General features: G+C 40.2%; 1 long non-coding RNA gene across 1 annotated transcript; it reads right to left on the bottom strand.

The window, feature by feature from the left end:
- Nucleotides 1–7087: 7087 nt before the first annotated feature.
- On the bottom strand, nucleotides 7088–14976 carry LOC129443441 (uncharacterized). The gene is made up of 2 exons (XR_008644145.2): nucleotides 14787–14976; nucleotides 7088–7551 (listed from the first exon to the last, which is right to left on the bottom strand). It is a non-coding gene; the product is annotated as an uncharacterized lncRNA (long non-coding RNA).
- Between the last annotated feature and the right edge of the window lie 2169 nt (nucleotides 14977–17145).

The raw sequence follows: 17145 nt of genomic DNA, 5'->3' as shown, positions 1-17145 counted from the left end.
TATAATTATGCCGCAATAGTTAGTCTGTCTGAAACTAAGCTGATTAAACCACATCACTGTGTGACACTTGCATTACATGTGAACGGCCCCTACGCTAATATGATTTTGTTTTTCTCTCCCTGTCCTGTCCTCGACCCTGAGGACAACATAATGTCGAGTCATAGCCTCAGCAAATTTGACAGCTTATGCTATTGTGTATTATGTTGTGCTATCTGTCATTTTTCTGTGCTTTTACTGCTTCTATTAATGTAAAGCTGCTTTGAAACAATTGAGTATTGTGAAAAGCGCTATATAAATAAAAATTGAATTGAATAAAATTGAATTCATATTGCCTGTTTTTGTAAAATATGACTCAATGTGTTTAATACTTTTATACTTTGTTGCATTAAATGTATTACTTTCGATAGACCATTTATTTCATGAAACAGCACTGGGAAATTCAATCTAAACCCTTTAACAAGTTTAATCACCTTATTGATAAATGTAATACATAGTAAAGTCAATAGTTTGTAAACAAAAAAACATCGGGACCGCACATGTCATGTATGATATATGCATAAGGTAGGTTGTTCAGGTGACAACATTGATCCACTTTTGTCAGTCTCCCGGGCATTGAATATCATCACCATTATGCTTCTTTTGAGATGTGATAAAAGAACTGGGTCTTCAATATCCCTCAATTCCAAAGCCATGGTTCCCAAATGAAGTTGATGTAGTTGTTTGTGAGTCCACTTGTGCAAAAGTAAAGTCTAAAATCAATAAAGAAATGCATTTTTTCAGTTAATATTTACATTCACACTTTCATTTATTTTATTTGTTTATTCAAACTAAATATGAGAATTTATTCCTTGGTTTAAGCTCTTTCAATTGGTACAAAAGGCAGATTGTAATGTAGCTGAATATCCTCTAATACACAATATATAACAATAAACAGAATTACAGTAAAAAATAATTATACACTTTATAATGTTTTACAGACATATCCCAAAAATAGGATTACAATAATATCCATGTATATGGAAATATGACCAATTAATTTACATTTGACCCTATAACATTTAGATAATGTAATAATAACATTTGCTCACCTGGCTGTTTTACAGCGTTTGCTATTTCTCTCCACCGTTTCTTTTTCTCAGCGCAGTTGTTGTACATATATGTGTAACGTCATATAGGCATTCATAACTGTGACATGCTACTCATCTTTCCGTGTGACCTCAACCCCTGGTCGGATTGGCTGTAGCTCGTGACATCACAGGAGGTTGAGTCGCGCGACAGCTCCAGATATCTAGCATGCTAGATATTTTTCTGGTGTCGGCGACGCGTCTGCGAGCGTCTTTGATGCGTTGTTGGCTCTTTCATACCAACAGATTCGCGAACGTCGATCGCCCGCTAATCCCCCGCGATTTGCACCCGATCACACCCCGACCTGTCGGCGAGCGAACGACTTGCAAATCGGGCTTAAATCTGGCTTAAAATCATGTAGTGTGAACTTAGCTTGACTGTCTCAATCTGTTACAAGACTTTCAGCACAGCATGTCATAGGGGTCCATTGTTTTTAGCTGGCAGTGGATGGGGTTTAGCTGTCGGGGCCGCTAAGGGTTATGCTCCAAGAGACCAGCCACCCTCCCCTCACAGACCCACGGGCTTGTGAGAGGCGGCCTCTGCCGTGTACGCCATGGCGTTGATGCAGGTCCGCCAGGCTAAGGCACTGAAGGATCTGCACAGGTGAGGTCACGGTCCGGCAGCTAAAGAATCCTGTGTGGCTCTGACCTGGCGCTACGAGCAACTAGGTTCACCCCACAGGCCGCCGGACGTGCTATACTCTCCCCCGGTGGTCCAGGAACGCAATCTCTGGTTGTGTCTTGCGGGCTTAAGTAGGTTGATTAATAATCGTCCTAATGTTCCATTTTAGACCAGCCATTTCGGCGACGCAGCTAAGAGTGTCCAACAATGATTGGCCGCTTTAGAGCAGACTGAGGCATCGTGCCCCCTCCGTTACGTCAGTATATTCGGACGGGCTCAAAACCCTACGTTCTCCTCTTGCTCATTCGCCAGCGGATGTGTCGAGCGGGACATCTACAAAGGAGCCCTGGCTACTTCCCAAAGATTCAGGCATTTGCTTCACCACGGTGAAGGCTGCCGATGCGCACGTACTGCGTGCGGAGATTGCTGTCCTATTGGTGAAGGACGCAATCGAGCCGGTCCCTCCAGCCGAGATAAAGTCGGGGCTTTACAGCCCTTACTTCATTGTACCCAAGAAAAGCGGCGCGTTGCGTCTGATCCTAGATCTGCGCGTACTGAATTGAGAATTCACAGAATTCACATTCACAGAATGCTGTTCAAAAAGTTAACGCAGAGGAGCATATTTTATGGCATCCGCCCACAGAATTCAACCGGAAGGACGCGTACTTTCATGTCTCCATACTCCCCCGACACAGGCCGTTTCTCCGCTTTGTGTTCGAGGGGAGGGCATATCAGTACAAAGTCTCACCGTTCGTGGTTTCTCTCTCTGCCCGTGTCTTCACGAAAGTTGCGGAGGGCACACTGCAGCCCCTGAGAGAGAGAGCGGTGTTTGCGTTTTGGCGTATTGGCTTATAATAACTCAGTTTCGTCAGATGCTGTGCACACACATAGATCGTGTACTTAAACACCTCGCTCGTCTCGGTCTTCAGGTCAACTGGGAAAAGAGTAAACTTTGCCCCGTGCAGAGGATCTCTTTTCTCGGAATGTAACGGGATTTGGTCGATTTAACAGCACGTCTCATAGAAGCGCGTATTCAGTCAATTCTGACTTACCTTAACATTTAAAGGCAGGGTTGCGGTTCCACTGAAATAATTTCAGAAACTTCTGGGGCATATGGCAGCAGGTGTGGCTGTGACACCGCTCGGGCTGCTCCATATGAGACCGCTTCAGTGTTGGCTTCATGACCGAGTCCCGAGGAGAGCGTGGTTCACCGGCTTTCACAGTATTATAATTACATCGAGATGCCGTCTCACTTTCACCCCGTGGTCAGACCCAGCGTTTCTCAGGGTGCGGATGCCACGGAGATAGGTCTCCAGGCATGCTATTGTTGGCAAAGATGCCTCTACAACGGGGTGGGGAGCCACGTACGGCGGGCTCGTCGCTTCGGGGGTCTGGTCAACATCCCAGCGACATTGGCATAAATTGCCTCGAGCTGTGCACTGGGCACACTCGGCGTGAATGCACTGGCGCACAGCTGGCGGCGGGGTTTCCCTCCAGTAAGCTTTATTGCGCAGACACTGTGCAAAGTCAGGGAGGACGAGGAGCACATTCTATTAGTTGCGCCGTACCGGACAACTAGGAATTGGTTTTACAGAGTTCACTCTCTTCGCGACCGTCCCTCCCTGACATTATGGCACTCGCGCCCCGATCTGTGAAAAACGATCGTACGAATAATCGTAGAATTACGGGCTGTTTCCCAAAAGCTTCGTAACTTAAGTTGCACTTGAAAATCATCGTAGATCTACGAGTGCTGTGGAGTAATCATTAATTCATAAGTGCATCGTAAGACAACAGAGTTACAAGGTCACCTACAGGACAACCAGCAAATTGCACTCCTGCAATGACGATAATGTAATGTTTTAAATGTTTGTTTATTTATTGGGTTCTTCTTTGTTTATTTTATATTAAATATATAATATAATATATTTAAAATTCAAATGATAAATCAAATTTAAATGACTAAACATAAATTAATAAAGAAGGAAAACGTATTTTGTACAAGTTGGTAAAAGTTTTTTGTATTTTGGTAAAAGTTGGTATAGCAAATTGATAAATGGTTCATACCGATTGCTGCTATATTTTATCTAAACATTGTTTTGAAGGGAAATGGCATCTAATTAAAGAAACCGAATAAATATTTACGGTACAATGCAATAATCCATAATAATAAATAAACATAGATAATAAACAACAACAAATAATAATAATCTAAACTATAATAGAAACACAGAAGGCATTTCGCAGTGGGACAATTCCTAACTAAATACGGAAAAGAATATTTAATAAATTATTAAAACATTTAAAAAGTCATTGAACAATAATGAAAATATATTATTTCATGTGCATCTTTGGGAAACGCACGTAAATGAACAACGAATGCTCGTTAAGTAGCTCGTAGAAAGCGCTCTTAAGTGCTAAGTTCAATCGTTATCGGGAAACCCAGCGCTGGTTGTTAAGTTTTTTAGAGGCTGCATCCTTCTTGTCCTCCTTGGGACCTGTCCGTGGTGCTGAAAGCTTTACAGGACGCCCCCTTTGAGCCTCTGCATTCTGTGAGTGTAAAGTTTCTAACTTTCAAAACTTTAACACTCCTTGCTTTGGCTTCGGTAAAAAGGATAGGGGATCTTCATGCATTTTCGGTCAACGATTCGTGCCTACAATTCGGGCCCACTGAATCAATTTTAGTACTGAGACCCCGGCCCGGCTACATGCCCAAAATTCCCACTACTCCATTCAGAGACCAAGTGGTGAACTTGCAAGCGCTGCCCCCAGAGGAGGCAGACCCAGCCGTGGGGAAGGGGAATGCTGTCACCAAGCAGAGGATGTCCCATTGGATTGTGGACACTATTACCCTTGCGTATGAAAAGCAGGGTATTCCTTGCCCATTTAATCTGCGTGCACATTCTACGAGAAGTGTAGCATCATCTTGGGCATTGGCTTGTGGTTCCTCGCTAACAGACATCTACAGAGCTGCTGGCTGGGCGACACCTAACACGTTCACTAGGTTTACAGTGTTCGTGTTGAGCCGGTATCCTCTCGTGTTGTTTATTCTTATCAGAATAGACCACTAGAGACCGTCTTGTGTCGGCTTGGAGCCTCTATTTGGGTGCTCCACAACCGTACCATTATGGAAGGCCTTTATCGCAAACACGTCGCAAAATAGCGTTTTTTACTCCTCCACTGCTTTGACAGCTGAAGTTGTGGAGCTTCTGCTGTAAGCCTCTCACTAGATGTTTCCATGTGAACCTGGGTTAGGTTAGGCACCTGCATTGCGCCCCCTGTGGGTCTCTATGTGTGTATTTCCGTGGACATTCTTACCACATTCCCCTAGTATGAAATACTACTAAGAGGGTTTTCACGTTATGCTTTAAGCTCTCATGATGTCACCCATGTGGTAGACCCCCTAGAGGGTAGTTCTGCAACGTTCTAGTCCCGCCTGTGACGTCGTAGAGACAGACTGAAAGGGAACGTCTCGGTTGCGTACAGTATGTAACCCTCGTTCCCTGAAGGAAGGGAATGGAAACGTCACGTCCCGTCGTCACAGTTCTGTTCCATTGCTGAATTACGCCGTGCAATGTTGCCAGCTTTCTAACCGAAAAATCAAGCTAATGATATTGCACCTGATCCTCGTTTAAATACCCGAGCCGCGGGGCGGCGCCCTCAGATGCAAATATCTGCATGCCAAGTTCATTGGCGTGTTAGTAGTTCTCGAAGTAATACGGCGGTCACGACGTGACGTCTCCGTTCCCTTCCTTCAGGGAACGAGGGTTACATACGTAACCAAGACGTTTTTCATAGATTAAAGACTGGCAACAGGTTTTTGTGACATTGGGGTTAGGGATTGGGGTAGGTTAGGGGAATAGAATATAACAGTTTGGACAGTATAAAATGCATTGCGTCTATGGAGATGCCCCCGTAAACCACACACACAAGCATGTGTTTCACGTTTAGTGCCACTTTGTTTAAGTATCAAATGCATCTGATCTGAAAACAAGGTTCATGCACATTGCTATTTTGAGGCACCTAAAATAGACCTGGACAAAAACCTGGTCTACAGTCTTAAGTCAATGGCGCAATATTGTTTTTGTTATTTAATGAACGTGTTAGTAATATGCGCCTTTAAACTGGATGACAACGCGTGTTTGCTTTTCACATGGATGCACAGCAGCACATAAACGTTTTAAAATATGAAAAATCAAAGGATTAAAATGTAAAAGATTATTATTCTCTTAGAAATAAATGAGGAACAATCAAGGGCGTAGTTTTGATTTTGACATTGGTGGGGACATAAATAATGTCATATTAATCTTAGGTGTCTTATTTATTTAATGTTGCATTATCAAAAACAGCAAATATAGAATATGCCTATTTATTTTTACTTTTTTGTGATGTCTGTGAATATTCTGACTGTGCAAGTAAAATACTGAATCATCAGATTTCCTCCCAATCTGCTCCAGCAGAAAAATATATAACATTATACTTATTGTGCAGCCATCACACAAAAAACAATTACTAACTATACTGTAGTTATTATTTTATTGTTTGTGTTTCCTTTTTTCTAAGCGGGCTGTCTCGTATTTTGTGCATACACCTGTTCATATAAGAATGCTTTCTTCACTCACTTACCGGTAGCCTGGCTGCATAATCATGCACATCGCATCTTGTTCAGGGTGAGCTCTGGTGCTTCTTACAAGCGAATGAAGACTACATGACACAAAAGCGATCATAAAGCGACGTACTGTACGTTAGAGAGGCGGGGACTCAAGAAAGGCAAAGCCAATCATATAAATCTTGTGAGTTACGGAGGCGGGACTCATTACATTTGTTAATGTCATTGTGGATAAGCATAAAATATCAGACAACAATTGTCGGAAAGGCAGTGTTTTTAAGCTGGAAATACAACAAATAAAGTTAAAATTGCCATAGAGTCTAATCTCTTAACTCACCACTGTCAGCTAGAGACGCGGGCACGAGTGGGGGAGGCGATCGCGTTGAACTTGTGGACCAAAGCGCGAATATAAACACGTGACACAGCCAGTCACGTGACTCGCGCTCTGCAGCTCATGCTGTATGAAACAGACGCACGCGCATCAACTCGTAACTGTAGGGCCCGTTGTCTACTTAACTAAATTTGTTCTAGAGATGTCTTTTTTACAGACTACATAAAGGGCCGGATCAAATTACCTTGAGGGCCGGGTTTGGCCCGCTGGCCGCCAATTGAATAGCCCTGAAGTAGGCTATCCAATCATTTACAGCAATTAAAAGCCTGTTAATTTTACTTCCATGACTGAAAGAAAACGACTTTTAAAGGTTTTAATACAATAAACAACAGTTTCAATACGGATGAAAACAACTCAATTTTTTAATATCAATGTTAAAGTGGTGGTCTTCTTCCTGCGCTTAGTTTTTTAGTTTACAAATCACACCCAAAACACACACATTACTTATTATGAGAATAGGAACATTTTAGTTCGTAAGTAAGTTTAGTAAGTTCATGATGCTGGAGAAAACAGAGTAAGTCCAGCTTAACAGGAAGCCAGGGCGGAGCCGACAGAGCAGGAAGCCAGGGCGGAGCCGGCAGAGGGATCAGAGACCAGAGCGGAGTTGTGGGCGGGACCAGAGACCAGAGCAAAGCTGTAGGCTAAACCAGAGACCAGTGCTGAGCTAGCGGCCATGGTGGTGCCGCAGGAGGAGCCAGAGACCATAGCAAAGGTGAAAGCCAGGGTGGTGCCTCAGGCAGGACCGGAGACCAGAGCATAGCTGGAGACCAGGGCAGAACTGCAGGCATAGCCAGAGACCAAAGCATAGCTGCAGATGTAACCAGAGTAAAAAATGAATAAATAAATGATTAAACTACTGCCGTGTATCTAGTGTGTATCACCAATCTCACAGGCTGGCGATAGGATGGGGCAAAATGGGCCATATCTCCCAATTCTACCCCACCCCTACACAAATATGCAATAAATCCTTGCCTCCACCAATACAACCACACACACACACATCATAAATGTGTACAGTTTTGTTATGACAGTAACCAAACTTTTGTAAAACCTGAAAACAGTGGCGGAGTGGCCATCGGGATAGTCGGGACATTTCCCGGTGGGCCGGTAGTGTTTTGAGGCTGCGAGGGCCAGTCTGATAATGGATAATTATACATTGCAAGTTATAGCAACCCCGTCTGGCGGCCTGATGTGCGCCCGCTTCCAGCTGGTCAAACTGTGCAGCCTCTTTGCTCAACACAGTAGGCTATATAAAAGTGCTCAACCTGTTCGGCAGGTCCAACCATGTTTAGGATTTTAAAAAAATATAGGGGGATTATTGAACGGCCCCTCTCCAAATTACATAGCCTGTCGGCCTTTGATGTGAAAAGCCGCGTCGCCGAATGCCTGTTTATTTCAGTACATATGCGGTCGGATTGATCCGCGGAGACTATTTGATAGAAAATGTGGATTAAGGATGTTTAAAATCTCTAGCTTGGTGGTCAGTACTTGAATGGATAAAATCAGCACATTCGCAAAGGTTTATCTCCATATGGCTATATATAATAAATAAAATTTAGAAGGGTAACTTTGCAGTATCACATTTTATATTTCCTACTATTAGATTTCTATTAGATTTCCATATTAATAGACGAGAGTATTTAACTGAAATATATAAATATCCTCACAACATTATTATTTCTCAAAACTTTGACAAAAATTATTTTCAAATGAACTGTATTCTTACAGTTATTCAAAGATGCACACATTATTCCGGATATGATTTGAATATTAGACGAGATAATATAACGGCAATTAACGTCTCATATGCCATTAAATATCCACATATAAATTAACATTACAGCATAATGAAATTAATAAAAAGACAAGGAAGCAGGATTGGCATGTAAATTGTATTATTATTATTATTATTGGGAAAAAAAGCAATATTACTGAAATAAACTCTGAGGTAATGCGCCAAACACGTTAAAATAAATAAGCAATAACCGTGGAAAAAACATTATTATCTCTCAAAACTTTATATGACAAAAATTATATTTAAAGGAAATATTCTTACAGTTATTCAAAGATGCACAAATTATTCCATATTACTCCGTTTATGAGCACATTCATCTCTGGTCTCGCTCTGTTATGTAATAGCTGATTTAGGCGCGCATCTCCGTCTTTCAACCAGGTATCGTTTTGTATAGTTCCTCATTTAGGAAAATTAGCCATGATTTAATGATTTTATTAATATTATGAAAATGTTTTTTTTTGGGGGGGGGGGCAAATTGATTACGATTTGTATTACCCTAGTTTTACTACAAATAAGCTACGAGACATTTTTTTTACTACGGAGGGTATACGAAATTTCCCGGTAGATTTTTTGGTCCCACTCCGCCCCTGCCTGAAAAGATGAAAGGATTTGTACATGAAATAAGGTGTGTGGGGAGGGAATTCCACTGAGTTATAGCTACAAAAGAGAAAGATGATTTGCCAAAAGAAGTTTTACGATTGGGAATATTGCACTCTCCTCTAGTGGCTGATCAAGTAGCTCTATTTTTTTCTGAGTTGAGTGCAATACATATGTTTAGTGGAGGAGCAACAACAGTATTAATTATTTTAAAAAGTAAGCAAACATTTGAATACATTATCAAATTTTCCAAATGTAAAATATTGTATTTAGTAATTGTTTTACAGTGGTGATATTGACGTGTTTTTTATCATGGATCTTAAGGTTTGGTTTATATTATGATTCAAGTGGTCTCAATGCTGTCTTTCTTGCTTGAGACCAGCTTGTAATGCAATACAAAAACTGCGGAACAATCATTGCATTTAAATAAGTAGTTAATGCCTCAGTGGTAAGAGAGTTTCTTATAGACCCCTTCACGGTTCACGTCACAGGCGTTTCCCACTGCGCATGTCGGGGTCAGAAAAGCCATTACAGCAGATTGAGTTGTGTATTATTCGGTATCGTCAAAAATGCCTACTTACGTCGTGGGCTGTGAAAATCGCACCAGGTCTTCCATTAAGTTTTCGCGATTCATGCATAATCTCAAAAACAAAAAAATACAACATCTGCGGCTGCAAGCAAATAACATGCAGACTGGAACAATGCAAATATCAAAGAGGCTTGTGTTTGTAGTGCTCACTTCATTTGAGGTAAGTCATCATTTTTCAGCCCTGTTAGATTAAAGGGGTCATATGATGAAAATGTTAGCATTGCCACTTTGTAGGTGTGAGCAAAAATAGGTCATTGAAATTTGGCTTTCGTTATGATGTCATAAGGATATCTTATTAGAATAATACCGCCTCCTTAATCTGAACCCCCCAACCACCGCACCGCCGTCCAGTGCAGAGAGAAAGAGAGAGAAAAGAAGGACTTGACAGCACAATTGAGTTTGAATTACAACAAACCACCATCATTGTGATCAGTGTTTGAACTTTATCCGCTCATTTGCATTTTAAAAAACACACCCAAAACGACACAATTGGACTTGACAGCACAATAGAGTTTCAATTACAGCAGGCCACCATCGTTGTGGTCGGTGTTTGCACTTCATCCGCTCATTTGCATTTTAGGGGACACACCCAGGGCGACACATTTTTGCTCGGACCTACGGGGTGGCAGTGCTGGCATTTTCATCATATGACCCCTTTAAATTATAAAGCCTGGATGGTATAAACAGTTTGACCCCATGCTGCGTGCGCACCCGATATGTCTGAAATGTAAAGGATTAAATTTAAGTGTACTACTCTTTTTTACATGTTTTTTTAACTCTTTCACCGCCAGCGTTTTTTAAAAAAGTTGCCAGCCAGCGTTTTTTATGATTTTCACAAAAGTTTAATGCCTTCCAGAAAATGTTCTTCTTCAAATATATAAACATACAATATACCAAATGAAAGAACAGACCCTCTGCTTTCAAAAAAAAAAAAAAACTTTTCATCCTACCTTCAGTAGTTATTTTGTAATCAGCTTTTGAATATGGGTAGGTTTCTGCAAAAACACCACATTTTGAGCAAAAAGCAGAGATAATTCCATTTTTGTGACGGAGTTTTCATAGAGATCCCATTCAGAGCGATCTTTAAAACAGACACAGACATGTAGCAGCCTGCCAAAGGGCAATACTTCCGGTTTTAAAAAGTTGCGGAAAGGCGCCACCTAGTGGATAATAGCGGTATTGTGGAAAGACGGAAATACTCGTCATTGGCGGGGAAAGAGTTAAAAGTAAGAGTTGGGTCCAGGATAACACCCAAATATTTAAATTTATCCACATTTTTAATTGTATGCACATTTACTAGGACCTCAGGGCATTCTTTAAGTTTACATCTATTTTTAAAAAAACATGGTTTGAACCTTCCAGCCCTGACAGGGAGTTCAGGAGACTCAGGCTCCTGAGTTTGAGACTTCCTAGGCAAGGCGAACATAGAAGCTTCAAAAAGTTCATATGATTCGGATTGTCCCACTGAATTAAATGACTCATTTGGTTTAGGTGATTTGGACAAATCAGGTGATTCGGACAAATCAGGTGACTCACTCACACTCTTTGTTGAATCACTTGATTTGGTTGACTCATTGAACTCGGAAAAAAAATCGGTCGGCCCAGCTGGCGAGGTCGACTTGATCAACCTGGCTGGTTCCGCTGAACCGTTTGGTCCGGCTGGGTCCACTGATCGATTTAGTAGCCCTCACGTGAACTGGCTCGGGACTGGCGCAGCCATCTTCTGAACAGGCTCGGGAATGGCGGCCACCATCTTGTGAACGGACTCGGTAACAGGCATACCGAAGACAGGACTGGATAGAATTAACATAGTGCATTCGGGTGTCCATGGCTGATCTGGGTCTACATCCCACGGACCCTGATGCCTACTGCCCCCCCCAAATATATATATATATATATATATATATATATATATATATATATATATATATATAGTGTCGCAGTACTCTCACGACTCCTGCTGCCCATTGTTAATCTTAATGTCACTTATCTCTGACTAACTAATCTGTTAATTAAAAAAATATATTTGCGTACATTTGATTAAATTGTATTAGTAACGACTAATAAGAGCTTTTTAAATGCTGTTCTAAATAGTATATTCCAAAGTTACTGTTTACCAAGTGCATGTCATGTCATTTGACTTGGGAGTGAGTGCAGGTCACAGGATGTCTACTCCGCCTGAGATTACAGATCCCCGGATACCCTACTGCAGTGGTTATCAAATGTTTTCCGCGTGCGGCTCCCTTTGTGTACGGTGCATTCCTTCGCGGCCCCCCCAAAGAAAATTTATGACAAAAACTGTTCTAAATTTTAACATTTTAATTAAACAAAACATATTAAGTTATACAAAGTAGTGCTGTTGGTTAGTAGCCTTATTATTTTTTTTTAGGTTTAATTACACAGAATTCATGATAAATGAATGTATTTTATAAAATGTCATAAAACTGGGGCCCCCCTGGCACCATCTCGCGGCCCCCCTGGGGGCCCTGGACCCCAGTTTGAGAACCACTGCCCTACTGAGTCCGCCCAGATTTGGAAGCAAGCATCGGATGGACACTTCTATCCCTGCTTTCCCATGATGCCACGGGAAAGCAAAGCTATGGACCGGAGACCAGCCAATCAGGTGATTTCGATACACACACAGGGCTGTTCCAGCACCCTGACTTCACGCACAGAACCAGGATATACCACAAAGTACTCAAGTGATTTATCAAAATAAAGCTGCAGAATTTTCACAGCTGTGTTGAGATGGCAGTAAATATGTGATAGTTTGTTAGAAAAATACATTTGATACGTCATAGGTCACATGATAACATCAACATGGGGGATGCTGTCCATACTAACGCAAATGTCTTTGCCTAATTTTTCAATTATGTAACATCCTTATGTAACAAACATTTGCTATATTTGCATGAAAAATCATACATTTATTTGAATGTGATTTGTATTGATAATGTGGTATTTTTAAATGTGCAATGTGACTTTAATACACATATTTATAATTGTATGACATTTCATTGAATGAAAAAATCTAAATTAAAAGTATTTATTTGATGTATTCTAGTTCTGTTTTATGTTCCAGTGTTGCAAATAAAAGTGGATAGAATCCTCCTGACAGCTGAGAAATTAAAGGTTCTTTATAGCACCACAGACACTTTTTAAAGCAAGGTTCTTTCTAGACCCTTCAAAGGCTTCTTTATATTCAACATGTTTTTATAAGTTACATTAACTCATCACTAGTCAAAAACTTTAAATAGTAGGTTCAATTGACTTGCATAACCAATGTGATCAAACTTTTTGCTGCTTTGCAGCTTTTGTACATTATAGGTAACCATGTCTATGATAAAATAATTTAAAATAGGCAATAATTATTTAATGGGAGAACAGGACACCCAATGGGAAACATCATTTTTGGGGACCTAAAGGTGCAGAGGGTTACAGTAGTTTACAGTAGTGTATTTATGTAAGTGGCAAGCAATGGGCAAAGAATTTCTATACGCTCTCAGAAAAGTACAAAGCGATCAATGGGGTGTTACCCTTTCAAAAAGTACACATTTTTACCTTAAGAGTGCACAGAAGTAGAGCAATGATTTTTTAATATTATTATCAAATGATACATTTAAATTCACAATTTTACACTTGCCACACTTGCTATGATGTCAAACAGCACACAGCAGTCGGTCTAGATCAGTGTTTCTCAAACTTTTTCAGCCCAAGGACCACTTTATCTTCCGATTTTTTTCTGAGGACCACCTAACAGAATCCCACTCTAACACGCCCCCAAAAAACAACAAAATAGAAAGGATAAGCTATGCAACTGTTTCAAGTCAAAAACTATTTTTTTAAAAACAAATGCAATGCTATGTTCCGAAATTATTATATGAATTTTATTTCATTTGAAAAAGTAAATGTGAAATGAGTTGCAGCTTAATATGAACAACAAATTGGACATGTGAAAAAAATGCAATTACAGTTTTTTCCAATTGCTAACACACAATTTTGCAAACTAGTCTGGTTTTATCAAAAAACTTAACAGAATTTACAAAACCACATACCCAAATAGCAAAATACCACATATATCCTGCAAAATGAAGCACTCCAACCAAAACTACATATAACATTATCAAAATCAAACTTTGACACAAATTGGAAATGGCAGCACACTGCCACCACGTTAGCCAGGAACATCTATAATGGCTCTATGGCCAATGACGTTCCTGTGGTCTTTTCTAGTGCTTACATCCTGATTGAAGTGTTAACAATTAACCATTCAGGTGTTTGGGCAGGTGGCACATATATTGGCCATTTAGCTCGTGTAGTGTCATTTTGAATTGTACTGTTTTGAAAAGGCAAACATGTGACGTTATGTCAGAGTGCAGAGAACCGTGTTCAGTGCATTTAAAAAGTGCCATTGTGAATTGCAAAATATGTGTAAAGCAGAAAATGTGTTTAGACTTTTGGAGACTTGAGAAGAGGTGTTGCTCTCTGTGTGTCAGTTTAAATAGTTGTGCTGTTCATGTCATTTTAGTGTGTTAGCAATTGGAAAAAACTGTAAACATACTATAACAGCCTAGGTCCAACTTAATGTCATTCCAAAGAGCCATTAGTTTAAAACTGAGGTGGTGGGTATATGAAGTCTATGGTTGTAACTATGGTAACAATAAAATACTGAAAAAAAATTCCCCTTAATGTCCAAAATCACTGAAATTACAGGAATTTCACACATGAAACAAAAACTAGTACATTACAAAGCGAATAGATCTGTGGATTTTAGCTGCTTTCAGTTGATGCTTGATCGTTTCTTTTGACTCCTCTTTGGTTTAGCCAACCAATCAATTTTTACGTTATTAAAACAGAAAGGCAAGAACTGATATATCACAGTTTCGCAAGTGCATTAAAAATCTACTTAAATAAGTGATGATTGTATAAACACTTGCCTAGGTCATCTTTTGGCGGACCACTGGGGGGGTTGGCGGACCACTAGTGGTCCGCAGACCACACTTTGAGAATTACTGGTCTAGATTCATTACCTATATGGGCAACTTTACTCCTAACAACTAACCTCAGGTGATGTGAACACTTGTGCCCATTCATAGTGGATAAAGTCTGCTGTCTGCCCAGACACGCCAGCTCTCAGATGAAATACGTTCCTGGAGATGCTTTCAGGCCTCTGTCACACTCCACTGAGCTTCTTTCTCTGAATCCGAGATGAGACAAAACTTTTGAAAGCAGCCTCTGGCAAACACTGATTATAAAGTGTCAGTCAGAGAAGAAGCTAAAGCAGGTCTCAAGAAAAGAAAGAGATACACACAATTTCCATATGCATTTCATTTAACATTTTCTTCAGGATTACTATGGTGGTGTCTGTACAGTGTTATTCTATATGATTTTTATGGCCTGTTATAATTGTCCACCAGGAGACAATCATATAGAGAAAATATTGTTCACTAAGTATAAAAGCATATCCCCAGTACGAGAAATACACAAACCTCAAGAAATTTACCCTACAGCTCTATCTGACACTAATATACATGTTTCTATTTTGTCTGCCTTAGTGAAATGCTTTTCCTGACAAATATAGTCTGGCAGCATCCAAATGTCTTTGTTAATCATCATCATATTCAGTAATGCGGACAAGGCCCCAAAGTGAAAGCCAGGAGTCAAGGAAAGGTTTTATCCCGCCACTCTTTACAAGTGTTTAAAGTCAATATTGAGCCACTATTATGACCGCATGTCTCTTTTTTTTCATTTCCTGAGCATCTAAGTTGACCGGTTTGTGGTGGGGTGGGCTTCAAAGAGCCTGGAGCTCAGGGCGGGGGGGCTGATGCTGAGTGACACAGTGCATTTAGAGGGCTTCCACTGAAAATCCTGAGAAAAGCTGCATTCTCAGTCTTGACTGCTCAATACAGCCCTGGTCGAAAGAAGGAGAGATAATGTACATTTAAACGTGTGGCCAAAATATGTTATAAAATTGATAGTTCTGACTTTGAAATTAGATTGTGCAGGCCCTTTTAAAGCTATTAAACAAGTTTAAATACGTATGTGTCAGTACATCAATTGAATTCTGTATTATTCCATCAAGACACTACACGCTTTAGTCAGCCTAAAAGCACATGTATCCATGTGAACCTATGAACTCATCTCTTTTGGCATCCAGTCGTTTCTAGTGTCATCTGAAGTGGTTTCTTTCAGTTATAGCCCTCCCGTACACAAAGACTTTTCTCCTTATCCATGTAAATTAATTCTCTCACCTCTAACCCCTCAGCCAGATCCAAAACAGACGCTGGTTTTATCCAAATCACAACCACTTGAAGCTGTGACCTCCATCAGGTGACTGCTTCAATCCTGGTCTGCTACTAATTAAAGTTGAGGGCATAACCTTCACTGGGTTAAACCAGCACATCCCAACCCACCTTCTGCCTCTATCCAGTGGGGGCTCAACACAAAAGACATCACTTTTTTTGCCAGCAGCTGCTCAATCTGGTACTAATGGTGCCCAAAACTGCAACAACATGCAATGCAGATAAAGCTAATAATAACAACAAGCTGCATTTGTGGACTGTTGGGCATTAAGAAAAAGTTAGGTTGATAATAAGGTGAGTAATCTTGTCAGGCAATGTTTAATGTCAGAGATGTCAAAGTATAGCACTTTGTAATGACATTAATGTGCCACTTTGGCACTGAGACAAAAGCATTATGCATTAGGTAAAAAAGATCCACAATCAAATCAAGAGATCTAAACTGTGTGTCAAGCAGTTAATACATCTTCAGATGAATGCATGTTATGAAAGGGGATTCAATGTTCTGTGTGTGTGTGTGTGTGTGTGTGTGTGTGTGTGTGTGTGTGTGTGTGTGTGTGTGTGTGTGTGTGTGTGTGTGTGTGTGTGTGTGTGTGTGTGTGTGTGTGTGTGTGTGTGTGTGTGTGTGTGTGTGTGTGTGTGTGCGCTATGTTATGCCGATTTCACAACTAAAATACACAATCTTCCAAGTTGAGAATAAAGTTTAAAAGCCCAAATATACAAAAACTAACAATAATAAAATTTTCATTTATTAGTTTTAGTTATTTTATAATCACCGTTTCAACAGTTAATTTAAAATATGTGTAACGTTTTATTTTACTGTGTACAGTGTATGAATAAATATCTAATGTATATGAAAATAAATACATCACATGCATCTATGGTTTAATTTAATTTTTTGCCCATCAATACACTGGAACTGCAGTTGTATAACAATTATAATTAACAAAAAATCTTACATTTAAAGAAACAAAAATATGAAAGAAATAAATGTAAAGTAAACTATGTACATTTGTTTCAATGCCTTGACAATGCAAAGATAGGTTTGTGAGTACTTTTGTGGTATTGTATGATTATGCCAGAGGGAAAAGCCTAGCCCAGGAATAAAACCTGGGTCATCTC

This window comes from Misgurnus anguillicaudatus, chromosome 2 (assembly GCF_027580225.2).
Source record: "Misgurnus anguillicaudatus chromosome 2, ASM2758022v2, whole genome shotgun sequence".
Lineage (NCBI taxonomy): Eukaryota > Metazoa > Chordata > Actinopteri > Cypriniformes > Cobitidae > Misgurnus > Misgurnus anguillicaudatus.
The sequence above is the reverse complement of the archived record's forward strand: the minus strand, read 5'-3'. Positions and strand labels throughout refer to the sequence as shown.